Source organism: Pleurodeles waltl, chromosome 3_2, assembly GCF_031143425.1.
Source record: "Pleurodeles waltl isolate 20211129_DDA chromosome 3_2, aPleWal1.hap1.20221129, whole genome shotgun sequence".
NCBI classification, from domain to species: Eukaryota; Metazoa; Chordata; class Amphibia; order Caudata; family Salamandridae; genus Pleurodeles; species Pleurodeles waltl.
In genome coordinates, this window is record NC_090441.1 from 154,932,135 (window position 1) to 154,950,926 (window position 18,792).

At 46.3% G+C, this 18,792-nt stretch overlaps 1 protein-coding gene across 1 annotated transcript in view; it reads right to left on the reverse strand.

The window, feature by feature from the left end:
- LOC138286610 (ICOS ligand-like) overlaps positions 1-18,792 on the reverse strand; it is a 240,243-nt gene that overhangs the window by 51,797 nt on the left and 169,654 nt on the right. The window lies entirely within an intron of this gene.

Consider the following 18,792-nt stretch of genomic DNA (forward strand, 5'->3'; position numbering starts at 1 on the left):
GGACACCTTAGGGGCTGTCCTGACTGGCCAGTGACTCCTCCTTGTTTTTCTCATTATTTTCTCCGGCCTTGCCGCCAAAAGTGGGGCCTGGCCGGAGGGGGCGGGCAACTCCACTAGCTGGAGTGTTCTGCTGGGTTGGCACAAAGGAGGTGAGCCTTTGAGGCTCACCGCCAGGTGTGACAATTCCTGCCTGGGGGAGGTGTTAGCATCTCCACCCAGTGCAGGCTTTGTTACTGGCCTCAGAGTGACAAAGGCACTCTCCCCATGGGGCCAGCAACATGTCTCGGTTTGTGGCAGGCTGCTAAAACTAGTCAGCCTACACAGATAGTCGGTTAAGTTTCAGGGGGCACCTCTAAGGTGCCCTCTGGGGTGTATTTGACAATAAAATGTACACTGGCATCAGTGTGCATTTATTGTGCTGAGAAGTTTGATACCAAACTTCCCAGTTTTCAGTGTAGCCATTATGGTGCTGTGGAGTTCGTGTTTGACAAACTCCCAGACCATATACTCTTATGGCTACCCTGCACTTACAATGTCTAAGGTTTTGTTTAGACACTGTAGGGGTACCATGCTCATGCACTGGTACCCTCACCTATGGTATAGTGCACCCTGCCTTAGGGCTGTAAGGCCTGCTAGAGGGGTGTCTTACCTATACTGCATAGGCAGTGAGAGGCTGGCATGGCACCCTGAGGGGAGTGCCATGTCGACTTACTCGTTTTGTCCTCACTAGCACACACAAGCTGGCAAGCAGGGTGTCTGTGCTGAGTGAGAGGTCTCCAGGGTGGCATAAGACATGCTGCAGCCCTTAGAGACCTTCCTTGGCATCAGGGCCCTTGGTACTAGAAGTACCAGTTACAAGGGACTTATCTGGATGCCAGGGTCTGCCAATTGTGGATACAAAAGTACAGGTTAGGGAAAGAACACTGGTGCTGGGGCCTGGTTAGCAGGCCTCAGCACACTTTCAATTGTAAACATAGCATCAGCAAAGGCAAAAAGTCAGGGGGCAACCATGCCAAGGAGGCATTTCCTTACAGATGGCATGTGAAAACCACGCATGCTGTTCCACACATGCCTTTGCTAGGCATGCCTTTACACTGAAAAAACATTGTAAAGGCATGTGTGGTAAAGGTATTCATGGAAACAACGCAGTTGTCGTTCCGACCGTGTTGTTTAGGCATGCATGGTTGGCGCATACATTGTCCCATCATACATTCATTTACCAGGGATATAGATTATAAAGGTCTGGGAACTGTGATAATTTATCAGTACTACATGTCAACTGGATGGGGATAACTGTAACTTTTCCAAACAGCTTATTGTATTGTTACTGTTTGTGGTACATAAGAAGAAAGACGCAAAAAAAATCAATAAAAACATCTTTAAAAAAGAATAAAAGCCTTTAAAAGTCTCTGAAATATCAGCTGTATTGTTTTAAGGGCATCAGATGATTCCTTAATAGTGGATATCCGATTAGCATTTTTAACATTTTAAATAAACTGGTAGAGACTTCCAAACTTTAATGAGGTAAAAAAGGTTTTTGTCTTTTTGGGGATTGACCCAGAGGTGAGCAAGTTTACTAACGATTTTATTGTATTCGTTGTTGAGATTCTTAATGGCTGTCGCTATGGAAGGGTCTTTGGTACGTTTAAAAAATAATTCTTTGTTCTTAATTTCCCTTGCAAATGATTTTAAGTTGCCATTTTTCTTTTAGTTTTTTTTTCACCATACTGCTAATGATCTCTCTGTGTCTCTTGCTTAATCCTGCAATATAAAGATCTTTGCTCCTTGACAGGAAAACAATGTAGTCTTTGTCATTGGAGCAAGAATTCATTCTGAGTGCTGGTGATGTAGAGGTTTGAAGATCAGTGATTTTAGATATGCATCATTTTTCGGCTTGAGGGTAGGTATCATGGGAGCCCACTCCAGCTCAAAGTTGTATGTGAAGGAGAAATTGAGTGTCAATGGCAGCCATGGTTCTAAGAAGTCAGTCATAGAAGGAGCTTCTTCATCTGCACCCTCCAGAAGACTGACGATTCTGAAGTTGCTTCTTCTGTTGCTCTCCTTAAAGTTGGTAATGGTAAATTTTAGAGCACCCCAAAAGGTTACAGGGAAGACACCGATTTTGAATTATTCATAATAAAGTCACTACCCTCATTCTGTAGGCCCTGTACATCCTCCACCTGCTCGAGCACCGGAGGGTTCATGAATCAAGATTGATTCTTTGGTTGTGGTGGGGCAATTTGTGAAGAGACAATGATTGCAGATTGATCTAAAATAAGAATCGGTTCGATCGTGGAAAATATTGAGGATTGCAGTGAGTAAGAATCAACCAATAAGTAGTCAGTCCTTGAGAAGGTGTTCTGAGAAGGGGAAAGCAAGGGAAAGTCACTGTCTGTTTGGTTATGGAGTGTCCAAACGCCCGAGAAATCCTGGGATCTGCATAGTTTACACATGATCTTATGGGCATGGAGTTGCCTATATGTACAAGCCGACTGGACTGTTTATCTAATACAGGGTCCAAGGGGAGAATAAAATCACCATCTAATGTAATGGTTGCATCATTAGAGAGTGAAGATAACTTAGCCGACAAGGCAGACCAAAATGGTGGAGTATCACCATTAAGTGCATAAACATTTACGGCATATATCTCAGAGGCCACATACTGTAAGCGTGATATCAACCAACGTCCTTTAAGATCATGCTCAGCAGATAATATGGAAAGCCCAGGTGAGCTACAAATCAGAGTACCCTATTTTTCTTCGAAGAGGCGGCAGAACATGTTAAATCTGCAACCCACCCCGTCTCATAGAAAGCGCTACCTTGCAACCAGTTTAAATTTCCAGTTTGAAAATCAAGTCACCCCCAAGTGATTTACAACACGCAAGTATTTTTCTGCGATACACTAGATGGTTCAACCCTTAGTGTTTAGGAAAATCACGTTCAGCACAGACACCTAGGAATGGAGAACCACCGAGACCTACCAAGCCTGGCGATTCCCACAAATGGGAATCAGAATAAAAAGTTTATTCAAGGTGAGAGACTATGTCAACACATAGCTAAGTAACAGTCTAAGTAGCAATATTGTCTAAAAAGAACCAGTGAACAGAAGAGAACAAGACTGATAGACCACATTGGTATGAAAAGAGTGTAGAGAAAGAGAGAAAGTGTGCAAAAATGCAAAAGCCACCCCGAAAACAGAATTGAAAAGTCCCTAAGAGACAAGGTCATTTGAGGGACAGTGGGGAACAAAATCCCAACAGAAAGATGGGAGGGACTCTCCGATTACAGTGATGTCATAGAAAAATGAAACAGTGATATTTACACCTGGAAATGGACAAAATCATGTCCATGAAGTGTAAGCAAAACAGGAACATGTGTTACAGCTATCTCGTGATGGCATCTCCCTAGGGCAAGAAACTATACAGTTACAAGTAAATAACAACAAGGAAAACTGTGAGTAACAAATCACTGCAGCAGTAATTATGTAAGTTTGCTATAAAAATGTAACAGTGGACTCTACAATGCAGGCACAAGATAGTAAGGCATACCAACCATGTATCATTAACAGATAGCATTAGCAAATGGGATAGAGCCCGTGAAAATACTAGGGAATATGTAAAGTGGGCACTCCCATGAGTGAGATCTGGGGGTTGAAGTTAGCACACTGTCTTAGCTGTCAGAGGGCCATAAGGGGACAACAAGCCTTTCCAACCTGCAAGGCATACAAAATATATAATTGCAAGCTGAGTGCACCAGGAATGAAGGTCAAAAAGAGCAACATCGCAACGATCAAGTGCAAATATTGCCTTCTTCCATCTCAGAAGTTTCAGATTTATTCAAGTTAAGCTGGTCCTGTAAAGACAAGTGTTTTTTCCCTGGAAGGCAATATTGAAGGTCCCTCAAAGGAGAATTGAATGGTTTTCTCTCTTAGAGACATCCGAAGAACTAGAAATCCTTTCCTGCTTTGTGATGTGTCTCTTGCATAACTCTACAATATAGAGATCTTAGATACTCACCAGGTAAGTGATATAATCTTTCTCTTATGGGACAAAATAATTTGTGAGTGCTGGTGATGAAGCAGCTTGGCGATCAATGGTTTTGGATATGTAGCATTTTTCGGCTTGAGGGTCGGTATCCTGTAAACTTGCTCCAGCTCAAAGTCTTTTGTGAAGGAGATATTGGATGTTGAAGGGAGCCATGTTAAGAAGCTAAGAAGACGCTCACAGAAGGAGCTTTCTCCTCTGCACCCTTTGGAAGACCGAAGATTCTGAGGTTGCTTCTTCTGTTGCGATCCTTCAAGTTGGTAATTTCTTGTTTCAAGAAAGCCAGTAAAGATTCAGATTTTCAAAGTTGTTTGTACATTGTTATGCTCCTCCATTGTGCTGATCCTACCTTCAGGATTTGTGAGTCTAACATTCAAGTCTTTAAGATCCTTTTAGATTCTCGCCACTTCGACTTGTAGTAGACCAGTGTTTGTTTTTGTGCTCTGGGCAATGTGGTGGACCAAATTCTATTTCTCCAGTGTCTAAAGTGGACGAGTCATCTGTTTTGTCTTTCACAGGAGAATCCGGAATCAGAGGTTCTTACTTTGTCCTTTTCAATGTTTTTGCACTGAGTGGGTCTAGGTTTCAACATTGTTGGGAATCAAAGTAGAGTAGGTGTTTCATTGGAAAACAAGATATGAAGGCCTGTAGATGCTGGCACCCAGACCCAGATGCACCAAGAGAGGATGTATGGGCCAGTGATCACATAAAACGCTACAGAATTTATAACAATGCAAAGTATCAAACTAAAAAAGGAGAAAAAACAATCTCTGCCACACAGAAATAGGACTCCGTCTTGAATATGTCAGTTGTGAGTGCACAGGATAGAGTTGAGTGAGCCACTGTTCCAGGAGAGGGCCAAGACTAGTAAAGTCAAATATGAGGTAAACCAGTGCTGACAATTTGCAAGATTAAATGCTTGGCTGATTTGCTGAGTACAGTGAATGAGGGGTTCCCCTAATGAGGCTCCATTGTCACGATCAAGAAGTAAGTAAAGGGATAGGTATATGCTGCCACATAGAATGGGGAAATGCAGTCATGTAGGTATACAAACTAGCTGAGCGGAGGCAAATATGGCGCCTAAGTGGATATGCTCATCCATACTATGCGCCGTGGCTCAGCCTCGTTGGTTAAGAGGTTGTGGGGATGCACTGTGCGTGAAGTCACTGTCAGGCTATTGGATGCTTGGGGAGAAAACAGTGCTCCAGTTGTCAGCCCGAATGGGCAAGATCACTGAGGACAGAGCCACGCACTGCATACACCCAGAGATTTCAGTAATTCAAGAGCCACACAAACTCAGCCACTGCCCTTTATCTTACTTAGGTCCAGCATCGAGAATGGAAGGAGAGAGCACATTCCCCCTCATCTCTGGCTCAGAATCACTCACAAGCTAGAAGTGGTGAAGATTTTTAATGCTCAGCAGATTGCAGGCGCTGTAATCTCCATAGGATGCCGGTGAACGTGGAAGGAAGCCTAGAGCTCAGAGAGGAGCGGCCATGTTGCTTGGCCTCCAAGTCACGTTCCCTGTCCTCTTGATTTTAAAATCCTACATAGATTTAAAAAAAACCTTCATATTCCAGGTCTGGTTTTTGTCATGCCAATATCTTGTGTTCCTGCATGATCCAAAATGCATACATTTCGTGTTGGGTCTCCCTATACATGATAGGTCACATCTAATCCTCACCTATTGGTTTTCCTATAAATGCCTATCTCTTCTCAGGTTTGAGCGCTTGTACCACATTCTATCTCTAAGCTTTGTATGCTTATTCTAAAGTCGTCAACCTCCATTTTTCCACCCTTCCCCATCACACCCACTGACCTTGTGCAGAACCTTTCAACCACAGCATCCTTTGTCTCACTTTCCCCAGTGCTCACAATACCTACAACCACCTCATTTCTCTTTCACTTTATTTTCCATAGCTCTCAATTTCGCCATCACACCACATCCTCTTTTATTCTACTTTGCCCCAACTGTCAACTTCCCTCAGTTCCGGCACTATCCACTTCTCTTTTTCTATTTACCTTCCCTTTTTCATTTCTTCTGGATGTCATGGAGTTGAAACCATCAGCAGTAAACAATGGGAGTGGCAGACTGTCAGTCAGAAGAGTGGATGCCATTGTAATGCTAGAGGTGACGGTGATGCCAGTCACCACCATGTTCAGGGCACGTAAAGAAATGAGCATCTCCATTGCAACCAGCGTCGCAGATGGTACCTTCAGTGTCGGATTTTCCTCAACTCAGATTGGAAGCAGCGGCAACATTCTGCACTGCATGATGGGCATCTCACGGTACCAAACACATGCAGCCCCTGTGCGGAGGAAGCAGCAGCAATGCAGCTGTGGATATGCGTAAGGCCTTGTGTCACAAACACAAGCACTGACGTCTGCGTGATCGTTCACAAACAGCCTACCTGCATCACCCCTCAAATCCAAGGTGTTGAAAATGCTCAATCAGAAAACCTCTTCTTCAACTTAGTCAACAAAAGTGGTTGCTTCACAATGACTAAAGCAGTGATCAGGGCTTTCAAGCGGGAGCCATGAAATGCAACCAGTGGTACTCATCATAGGTCTTTATGTTACAAAAGCGTGGGTCTGCTAGCAAATTTGATACAATATTCTAGGCACAGCTGCTTCTTCTCCACATTCACTATATGACACGGTTGCTAGGCTGTTTCCCACCCACTCGATCAATGGATGGGCCACACTAGGCCACACTAAGCCAACATTCAAGGTAGCTAGCTCTAAACTCCATAGGACCTTGTACACAAGCACTTTCCACTCCCACTGGCTTCATTCTAGGCAGTGCCATTCAGTGTCCTAGCATGATGTAGCCCCACAGAGTAATCTGTAACGGCAAGCACTGTTCAGTTCAACATACACATTGCTAAAGTCAACAAAATAAATACTCTGAACATCATTTGTTGGGAACAGGGGACAGCTGGTGTTTATCCTGGATTTTGAATAACGCATTGTGAGTAGGTAGGTTAAAACCTTCCAAACTGTGAACTCACCTTGGGAGCCCCTTCAGCATGTTTGAGATGGAATGATCTTTCAGAAGCGCAGAGCGCCATATTCAACCTGTAGACATGTGAAATGTAGGGACTGTTGTCCATAAAATGTGAAATGTAGATGAAGTGATGCAGCTCCCATTGTCATCAAGTTTTTGGCCAATGAGCAACAAGCCAGTTGTGTGATGGTCTCAGTGTAAGGTGCACATAGGGTGTATCGTGATGTAAGATCCCGGAAGCATTGTTTGACGGTGCATACTGCTTTGTGGTGTCACAACCAGTGCGAAGGGACTGTCACATAGCCGATGATTTACGTGCTTCTTAACATGTTCATAATGAGGTACATTTTTGAATTCTGGATGAGGCATTGCATGGTGTAGCTGTGTCAGAACTGGGTGCTCCAGTATAATCATTGCCAGGGCGGAACTGGAAACCCAAAGCAGCTCTGACAACTTTTGTCAGATGGGTCCCGTATGGTGTATAGGAAGCAAGCATAGCAAACGAGCCTGACCACTACAAGGGTGGCTTATGGGGGGGGCTGTCTCCCCAAAGACATGTGGTAAAAATAGTGCATTCTACAGCACAGTTCATTATATATTCAATTGTATAAATTTTTAAAGGGTAGTAAATGATGACCTTACAGTTCACCAGGATCCCCAGCTACTTAAATAATTATAATTAGGCATGTTTTCACACGTGAGTTATAGGACAAATTATAAAGTCTGCATATAAAACGTCAATGTGCAGTTAAGATTCCCTTTCAATGAGTCAGGCTATCGCTGTGCAAAAAAGATACCATAGGAATGTCGAAAAGCAATTTCTGTATTGATGTATTAACCAGAGAGACCAAGTTTGTAAATAATTTTACCTCTAATCACACCATCATTTATACTGCCCTGATTTACAATACATATATTCCTCAATTACCCAATCAGCAGGTGATTCACACAGGAAGGCATGAAAAGGCATTTAGCCCTTCACAGTGGCAATATATTACCTCCAGAGCCTCTGAGGACTGATCTGGAAGACTAGGGGGCAGATTTATAGAATGTGGCGCTGCACGGTAGGGGGCAATAGCGTCAAAATATTGGCGCTGCTCCTGCAGAGTACTTAGGACCCCATTCTAAAGAATGGAAGGCCCCTTTTAACGCCTGCTCTTGGGCAGGCGTTAAAAGTACCGTAAAAAATGACGTAAGGAAATATTATAGATTTCCTTACGCCATTTTTCAGGCTCCCTTAACGGAGGAACGCTCCCTTTGCATACATTTATGCCCGGCGCAGGCATAATGTAGCGCAAAGGATTACAGGGTAAATACGGCGTGGGGATTTCGGCCTCCTTGGGCCATATTAACGTCAGAATAAATTACATTAATGTGACACAAGGTGGCGCTAGGGTCCTATAAATATGACCCTATGTTACTACGTGACAATTTGCGGGCAGGGGGCTTCTTACTGAGGGAGGGTCAGGGCCAGCTTTAGCACAGATGGCTGACAAAGTGACAATCTTTGTGGGTGCCCTTCCAGGATTCCCTCACTATCATCCCCCAACAGTGCCCCTCATCTCTCCAAAGCCCCTCTCTCACATGCATGTCATTTGTTTTATAGTGCCTCTCATACCACTGTAGGTGTCGGAGCTCTGTACATCACACACATACAGATGCAATGAATAGTATACAGAAAATGTTACATAAAACAAGGGGAAGTGTTGGGTTCACATGTCATCCATACTGGTAGGCATTTTTTGAGAGTGCTTTGTCAGGAGAAGCATTAACTCAGGTTTCAATATGTAACACAGTGGTTGGCTGTACTACTAGGGATTTGTTTCGTCCCAAAAGCTCCTTTTTAGCAACATTAGGATAATGATAGACTAGAAAAATATAGCTTTCTAACCTGTATGATGCAGTTTGCATGCAGCTGTTTGATGGCAGTTCATAGCTCGTAGTAACTTAATGAACTGCAAGTAACAAAAGGTTCTCTGTGACCAAAGAAGTAACCTACTGAGTTATGCACATAAAATACAGTTCTGTGGTCTGCGTGGTACAGGTTCTTTGCAGTAGGCATATTAACCATCTGTGCTGCTCTAGATGAGTCAAAACTACCACTAGACAAAACAACAATCTCTCTCCAGCAGTAAGATTAATCACTACAGGTATCTTAACACTATTATTGTTGCCTGAAAACTGCTGGATATACAAGGAAATCTGCAATGGGTGCTTTTAAACCCACAACAAATTTCAAAACGAAGTGCCCCCACCCCTCAGCTCTAGGTGGTTTGGATTATGATGCCCTGCTGATTGTGTTACTGGGAGCCAATATTGCCGGACCGTAATACCAAAACCATACCTCCACCCTTCCAGCGCGCTGCCCAGTATGACCAGTCCGGCCTTGAGCACTGTCTGGCTTGGTTTCTTCCAACGTGAAGCTGGATATGGCATGAGCTATCTGAACCCCTGACATCCCACAAGGGAAAGCGGAAGGAGGTTGGCAGCCAATTACTTGGCACCATGAGGCTTGAACTGGTATGCCACTGGATGACTCCTCTAATGTGTTTTGCACTAAAGCCCTTTGCCTAAGTTAGACTGGCACATGACACCTCTACCCTCTGCATTGTGTTCATGCTTGCTGGCACTGTAGCAGCTGGTGGTGTCAGCTGGTGTTTTGGTGGTGAAGGCCTGTCTGAGGCCATATGTCTTAAAAGGAGCCACCTCCATGAGCCGCAGCACTGTAAACTAGAGGCTCCTACTCTCAACCAACACGTGCCCGCATCGCCCTGTGCCCTGAAGAGTGCAGAAAACTTACCATGCCCAGAATAGCTGAAGCTGGCACAGCTATCGTTGCGGCAAAATGAACCTTTTACTGGGTAGGAAACGAACCAAAAGGCCTGATAAATTATGGAAGACAAATGAGTACATCATTGGCCAAATGAGGCTGGCCACGAGATGATTGACAGCGTGATGATTACCAACTTACTTGGAAAAACAATCTCATATCTTGCTCTGTCATCTGAATCGCATTACCACACATAGATTACATTACTGCGAAAATACGAAACATGCCAGAAGCATGTTTATGGGATCAAAGTGTTTATTCACAGCAAGATAAATGAGAAAAGGATAAAATAAGGACAACTTAACATGACAACTAACAAGAACATTGCATAAGAATGAGGACTTCTGCTAAATGACAGTCATAGAAAGAGTTTGCCTGGTTTGGACCCCATGAACACCCACCCCCACACGACCAAATAAAGGGGGGGGGGGTGTCTGCAATCTGAACTGCCTCCTCAATCAGTTAGAGCGAATTGAGGGCCATGGACTATCGCAGTGCTGGCATCCTTGTAATGTTACAGGCCAAGGGGTGTGTTGCTAGTAACCCGGCCTCAGAATAAATGATGGTTTGGCCAGAGGTATCAAATAATGCGTAGGCAGGTCCACACCAGACAGCAAGTGAGTGTGCGCTTGCCTTACTGTCAGTGTGCCGCCCCTGCGCAGTGTCCCGGTATGGCCGGTCAAAGCCACCGTGACCTGGGGACACAATAACTGGCAATGAGGGACAGTGCCCCCTTCGCCCTCCTCACCCATTTGCAGCGCCAACGAATGTCCATTGGCTATGCCACCACTCCAACATGTAGGTGAGATGACCCAGCTTGGGCTTCTGGCCACCAAGCAGGACAGGTCTCGAGGCTCCGCCCTTCCACTCCCAGGTGAACAGTTATACCAGGGGCACCGCCACGACATGGCTTGCTCCGACTACCTGCCCCAGGCTGGAGCGTGCAACCAGCTGTACTTCCTGCCAGGCTTCATCCATGCAGACCCAGAGGCAGCACCATGGTGTTGATCCCAACCATAGCACCTTTCATTGTATCCAGGACCCCCTCATCGCCCCAAAATGAGCAACTTGGGTTGACTAACATGAAATGTGCTTTGCAGCAGTGGAACTATAGGTGGGTAGGCGGACAGGTGCCGGCCTATGCTCCTTCATCCAGGTGGTATGACCAAACACAAACTTTCAAGGACAAACTTAAAAGTATGTGTCCTACCTTTTAGTCACATGGCACCCTCTCCTGTAGGCTACCTAGGGCCTACCCTAGGGATGACATATGTAATAAAAGGGGAGCTTAATGCTTGGCAAGATGTTTTAAATGTTAGGTCAACATGCCAGCGTAAACTGCCCACAGAGGCTCTGCAATGGCAAACCCAAGACATTTTTAAGGGCTGTTTGAGTGGGTCGCACAAGCACTGCTGCAGTCCCACTAGTAACAATTAGTTGATAGCCCTTGGGTACATGTGGTGCACTGTACTAGGGACTTACAGGTAAATAAAATGCGACAATTGTAGATACATCAATCAAAGCCTAGAGGAGAAGCACATGCACTTTAGCACTGATTAGCAGTGGTAAAGTGCTCAGAGGCCTAAAGACAACAAAAGGAAACAGCAAACAAATATGAGGCAAGTGGCAAAAACGTTTAAGGGAAGACCACCTTAAGCCTGACAAGTCTAGCAACACACACACACACACACACACACACACATATATATATTAACTTAAAAAAAACAAAGGTTACAGAGACGTTATAGTTAGGCTCACATTTTAAACGCATGAAACCTTAGAAATTCGCCAGTTATAGTAAGAGTTAATTCAAGTAACTATAAGTCGTGTTATAGTTACTTTTTAAGTGAATTTCTATGTTTTTTTAAATTTTATTTCCTAAGTATAAAATTGGGCACCCGGGACATAGCAGGAGCCGGCCCTGGGGGGTGGAGGTCCCCAGGTCCATCATTGGCTCCTTGAGGGGGGGGGCCAGCCCTGGGGAGGTGGTTGTCCCAATCAATGTGCACAATGCCATCAGGAGATGGTGGGCCCCGGGGCTGCGGGTGGGACAGGAGAGCCCCCCAGCATTAAAATATTAAATGCCCCCAGGACCTGTCCCACCCAGGGCCTTGACAGAAAGTAAGCACAGGAGCCCGCACTTTTATATATTGAAATTTTTTTGCAGGATTTGCAAATCCGTCGTGAATTTGCAGCAAACACTTTTTTTTAAAAGTGCTTTTTAGCCTGGGGGGGGCAGGGGTGGGAGTGGTCTCTCTAGCACCCCACCATCAGAGCTAAGGGGTCAGGGTGTCTGTACCCTGGTCCCTTTTCTTTTTTTTAAAAAACTTTTTACGACTGAAGCCAAGTCCCAACATGGCTGCCAACACTTCGTCAGGTATCAGCACGACATTGGGAGGGGTCGCGAATCTTTTGCGTCCTATATTTAAAAATTTTGATTTTCTTTAATTTCTCAAAAACTACTGAATAGATTTACACCAAATAACAAAAAAAGGCTCTTTCTGTACCAAGAGCTACCTTTCTTCAAAATTTGGTGTAATTCCGTCCAATGGTTTGGACGCTATGGCTGTTCAAAGTCCCTATGGAAAAAAGAATGTGGAAAAAGCGCTTTGGGACCCCCCTTTTTCTCAGCCGCCACTTGACAGATCACCCGAAACTTTACAGATAGCAGCTGAAATGAGCATCGTATGTTCTTGGGAAATTTCGCGAAGATTCATTAAATGGTGCCAAAGTTATTAGCAAAACAAAAAAAGCTCTTTCTATAGAAAGTAAATAGTTACTATAACTACCTAGTGGGGACTGCCACTAGGTACTAATATACATGTATTATATTTAAGTACTAACTATATCTTGTGTCCTCACCAACGCACTGTTTCTGACCTCGCATGTTACATCACTAAAGACAGTTTTTAATGGCATCATTTTTATGTCAACACTGATGACATCTCAAATGCATGCAGTGCACGACAGGGAAACAAGTTATAGTTAGCTCTGCTAACCATAACTGATGAATTTCTGGTTTTTTTGTACAAATGAGTGTATTTCTAAGTTTAAAAAAAAAAAAAAACAGCTCTTTTAATCACACCTAAATATAATGTAAAATTAACCTTTTCGTCAGTGAATTTCCATTTTTTTTAAATATAAAGCCAACCCCCATTGCGCACAACAGGGGGGCTGTCCTTTTGTCACATGCAGCGTGGGGTTGGCGGCAGGGCCTGGATTGCAGCCAGGCCCTGTGTCTAACTCCCCGGAGGCAGCCACCGCATGATCCTTTGTCGTCTGTGGCGTGGGGTTAGCCGCAGGGCCTGTGTTGCAGCCAGGGCCTGCTTCCAACTGCAGCCAACCACATACTGCACACAGTCTTTGGCCATACACAGTGTGTGTGGGGGGGATTGGTCATAGGGCTTGGCCTGGCCCCAGGCACTCTGGCCCAGAGCCCATCAGTTTGCCAACCCCACACTGCGCATATGGCATGTGCAGCTTGGGGTTGGCCTTCGGGATCACACCTGACCCTTAATTGGGCATGGGGACCCCATCCCCCTGACCAAAATACAATTAACCAGGGGAGAAAGGTATGAAGCCCCCTCCCCGAGCCTTAATAGGAGCCGTGACTACATACCCAAGCCTTCTTGGGCCTGGGGACCTCATCCCCGGGGCCAAAATCTAAGGAGGCATGCAGCCCCATCCCTCCCAAGGCCTTATTATGCCCTGAGGAATACCGTCCCCTGTGGTCAAACCAACAAAAAAAGTGAGGAGGGTCATGTGGCCCCTTGCTCAAGCCTTCAAAGGCCCCAGAGATTCTTATCCCCTGGGCCGTTTTTTATTTAAGAGGGGAGGGGGTCTGCCTGACTCCCCTCCTTGAGCCTTATTGGGCCCTGGGGACCCCATCCTCTAGGGCCATATCTATATTAAAAGGCAAGGGGTCGTACGGCCCATCTCCTCGAGTCTCATTAAGGCTCTGCTGACCCCATCCCCCAGGGCCATATATATATATATATATATATATATATATATATATTTAAAGAGGAGTGGGCCATGCGGCCCCACTCCCTGAGCCTATTATGGCACCGGAGACCCCATTCCCTGGGGTCCACATTATTTAAAGGTGGATGCCCTGGTGCCCACCCAGGGCACCCACCATGTACATTTTGTAGCCGGCTCCCCACATGGTTCCTGCAGCATTACTCCTCCCCAGAGGGAGCAGCTATCTATGCTGCTCCAACTGGGCAGGAGCAATCTGTTAATCTGTTTGCCTGCCCAAAACAGTGCAGGCAGGGAAACAGATCTCAAGCCTCCTCCAAGCCCTCAGGAGCATCTTTAAAACTCCTGTCCGCTGGGAGCAGACTTTGTGTTTGCTTCCGTTTGGTGTGAGTTTCTAAAATGCTCCTGCCAGACAGGAGCAAACACATGTGTCCCTGCTTGTACAAGTGTGGGCAGGGAAACTAATGTGTCCTGGGCTCCCTGGCACAAGGCAAGTGAGCCCGCCCGAGGGATGTGATACCTGGGGCCATTAAATGATCAGGGAGGCAGGGGTGCGCACAGCCCTGCACCCTTTTTTTGGATGTTTCACCCTTGGGGATGGTCTCCCTGGGGCTTATAATGGCTCGGGAAGGGGGCACTGCCATCCCCTTCCCTTTTAATTAAAGAAATCAGCCATGGAGGATGTGGTCTCCAGGGCCTTTGAAGGCTAGGGGAAGGGGGGGCTGCGTGACCCCTACCTTCTTTTCTGGACATTTCACCCCAGAGGTAGGCTCCCAGGCCCTTTCATGGCCCAGAGTGGGGGGCTGTGTGCAGGTAGAATCTGTTAACTTTTTATCTAGGCCTGACGGATCACCCCTAAACTTTCCATGCACAAGCTAGTCAGAAAAAAAGCTTTGTGAAGATTTGTCAAATCAAATCAATGTTTATAAAGCACAGCTACTCACCCATAAAGGTTTCAAGGCGCTGAGCGGGTTTGTCCTTTGAGCTTCAGTTGAAGAGCCAGGTTTTAAGGTCCTTCCTGAACTGATGCAGTGAAGGTGAGCACCTGAGGCGCAGGGTGTTCCAGCTCTTTGCCGCGAGGAAGGCAAAGGATCTTCCACCAGCCGAGGTCTTTCGTATGCAGGGTACGGTGGCTAGTGCTTGTTGAGCAGAGTGGAGAGGTCTTGTGGGGGAGTAGAAGGTGATGCAGTGGTTGAGGTAGGCAGGTCCTAGGTTGTGGAGGGCCTTGTGTGTGTGTACAAGGAGTTTGAAGCTAATCCTCCTCTCGATAGGAAGCCAGTGGAGGTCACCTAGGTGATTGGAGATGTGTTCACAGTGGGGAATGTCCAGGATGAGTCTGGCGGAGACATTTTGGATGTGCTGTAGTTTCTTCAGGTTCTTCTAGGTGGTGCTGGCGTAGAGGGCGTTGCCATAGTCGAGTCTGCTGGTAACCAGTGCGTGGGTCACGGTTCTGTGGCAGTCCTTTGGGATCCATTTTTAGATCTTCCGGAACAGTCGGAGAGTGTGGCAACAGGAGGATGCGACTGAGTTGACTTGGAGGGTCATGGTGAGCAATGAGTCCAGGATGAAGCTGAGGTTGCATGCATGGTCTGTAAGGGTGGTGGGCGGATGCCACCAGGAGTCATTCCAGGCTGATGTGGATGGTCTTAGGATGTGGATCTCGGTCTTGTCAGAGCTTAGCTTGAGGCAGCTATCCTTCATCCAGGCGGCGACAGCTTCCATCCTATTGTGGAAATTTGTCTTGGCAGTTGTGGGGTTTTCGGTCAGAGAGATGGCCAGCTGGGTGTCGTCGGCGTAGGAGACGATGTTCAGCCCGTGGTTCCTGACAACTGATGCGAGTGGGACCATGTAGATGTTGAAGACTGTGGGGCTCATGGAGGAGCCCTGTGGGACTCTGCAGCTGATCTCCATATGTTCTGACAGGTGAGCCAGGTTCTGCCAGACAGCAAGAAACATATCCATTGTAGGGCCTTTCCGTGGATGCCAGCTACGTGGAGTCTGGAGCAGAGGGCGAGGTGTGAAACCGTGTCGAAGGCAGCCGAAAGGTCAAGTAGGATGAGGGCTGCTGTATGGCTGCGGTCGAGGAGTGAGCGGATGTCATCTGTGGGAGAAAAACCTGATTGGGATATGCCCAGGATTATGTTGTCCTCGATGTGCTTACGGAGCTTAGTGTTGATGGCCTTTTTGATGACCTTGGCTGGGAAAAGCAGCAGAGAGATGTGGCGGTAATTCTTGAGGTCCAGAGGGTCGGGCGCGGGTTTCTTCAGGAGCAGGCAGATCTCAGCATGCTTCCAGTCCTCTAGGAAGGTGACTGTAACTATGCAGCATTTGAGGGTGTGGCGGAACTTGGATGCAATGGAGGTGTTGGCTTTGTTGAAAATGTGGGGAGGGAGTGGAGTGTGGGTCTCGTCTGTGGTGAGGGTGGTCCAGCAGTGCAGGATCTGTGATGGTTCAAGGTGTCGGAGCTGGGGGGGTTGTAGGAGGGCTCAGAGAGTCTTGGGGTTCGAAGCTGTTGTATATGTCTTTGATATTCCAGTGGAAGAAGGTGGCTAGTCTGTCGCAGAAGTCTTGAGATGGAGAGATGTTTGCTGTTTCCAATTGGGGTTTGGCAAACTTCTTCACCACAGTGACCAGAGTGAAGAGCTATTTTGTGTTGTGAGCAGTGGTGCTGATATGGTTCTGCATGGCGGCTTTCCTGGTGACTTTCATGAGGTGGTGGTGGGATTTGGTGGCAACTCTAAAGACCTTGAAGTCTTCCTGGGACTTGCTGTCTCTCCATTTTTTCTCTAGCCGTCTGCAGGTGCCCCTGGAGTCCTGGACTGCAGGGGAGAACAAGCTGGTCTTCTTGAGGTGGTGTTTGGCTGAGGTCTTACGGAGAGGTGCTAGGGTGTTGCCGCATTTGGAGATCCATTGGTGGAAGTTCCATGCTGAGATAATAGCATCTGCGGTGAGGGAGACTTGCTGAGGGAGTTGGTGAGCTGTACCTCAGTGATCTGGTTCCATTTTCTGCTTGGGGCTCGGAGTGTGTGGAGGTGGATGGTCGGTGAGGTGATGATGAAATGGATACAGTGGTAGTCAGTCCAGTGAAGCGTGTAGGTGTTGTCGACGGTGATGTTATTCCTGGTGGAAAAGATAGCGTTGAGTGTGTGTCTAGCGACATGTTGGCGAGGTGACCAGTTGCATTAGTCCTATTGTGGTGAGGTTATCGAGCAGGGAAGTGGTGTTGGTGTCGTTGCCGTTGTCAGTGAGGTAGTTGAGGTCACCGAGGAGGCAGAAGTTCAAGGAGGCGAGAGCTTGAGGAGTGATGATGTCGATGATGGAGTCGCTCAAGGCTGGGCGGGGGCCGGTGGCCTGTAGATGAGGGTGTCGCTGAAGGTAGACTTGGGGGTGGCGTGTATCTGGAAATGGAGGTGCTCCATGAGTGGGGAGTATTTTTCCGCATTGGTTGTGTATTTGTGTACGATGGCCAGGCCGCCTGGGCGAGACGGCTGATCATTGCGGAGTAGTTTGTAGTCGCTGAGGATGGCAATGGTGATATCCGCTGTAGATGCTAGGCTCGAACTGAGAATCAGGCAGGCTCTCAGTTCGCTCGCAGCGGAGGCAGCAGAAGCAGCAGCAGCAAACAAGTGGAGCTGCACAGATGAAGGCGAACAGACGCTGGTCAAATGGTGCCAAAGTTATTAGCAACACAAAAATTGCATGTCTGGAAATGCTGGAAACACTGACCGAACTATCACTATCCAGCAATATATATATGCATATATATCCCACAACACCAAACTTGTTTTTGCAAAAACAACAAATGACCCATGCTTGATGCAGCTATGAAGTGATTTAGTAGTGCAAATTCAGACAATGAAAGGGGCGTGACAGTTGTGGTAGTCAGACACAATTATGATTATACTGTGCACTCACTGTATTACAAAGGTAAGCAATCTATATGGCAAAGAGAACAACCTAGTGTAGAGGTTTCCAACCTTACGCATTATAAGATCAACTTAAGGTCAATTAAAACTGCTCAGATCCACCAGCCCCCAAAACCCATTCCATTTAGATCCATTTTAAAGATCCGTTATTATCAATGCTTTTGAGATACTTATTGTGTATCAAGTCTGTGCGTGGTCAGCAGAGCTCTCTAAGCTGCATGCCAAGGGACAGATTTGCAAAGATTTAGCATTTAGTTTGTGTCACTTTTTTGATGCAGCCCTGATGAAAAATCTTTTTTGGGATTTACAGAGCAACAAAAATGTCTATTTGCGTAGCTTTGCAAGAAACATTAATGCAATGGAGTACCCTACATTCAGTTACTTTGTGCCAGGTAGTCTTTCCGGAGGGGGTGCATGGGTCTTCCCTTGCATTTACCCATTAATTTTGATGAAAAGTCTTATTTACAAAGAGATGTAGACAAAGGTTTGCGTCAAAATAGTGCACCTGACCGAGGCTGGCATAAGGAGGAGAAATATCCTTATTTCTTCTTGGTATTTCCTCTTGGCATGTTTGCTGCATTCTGCAGCACACAACGCAGACATGCTTGCACTATGCTGCAAGCGCGCCTGAGTGGTCGCTAGGAAGCCCATATTGCGCCAGTGAATGGAGAGAGCAGAACTGCGCCATTCCTGCTATGGCCCAGGTCTGCTCTCTCCGGGTGTGACGTGACGCAACTCAACAACGTTCCTTACTGCGCTACGCTGTCGCTTCTTTTAAATATGTCCCTTAGCATTTTAAATTGTGGGGGAAATCACCTGCTCCAAAAACTCATACCTGATACAACAACCATGGTTGGATCTAGTTTTAGCATACACTTCCATGAATTATCTATGTATATTTGGGTATTCTGAATGGTCAGGCTGAGGCTCGGCCGGGTAGGCCTCTCCCACAGTAAAGCACAATACGGGGATATTCAGTAAAAACCATGTTAGCAGTGCGCACGT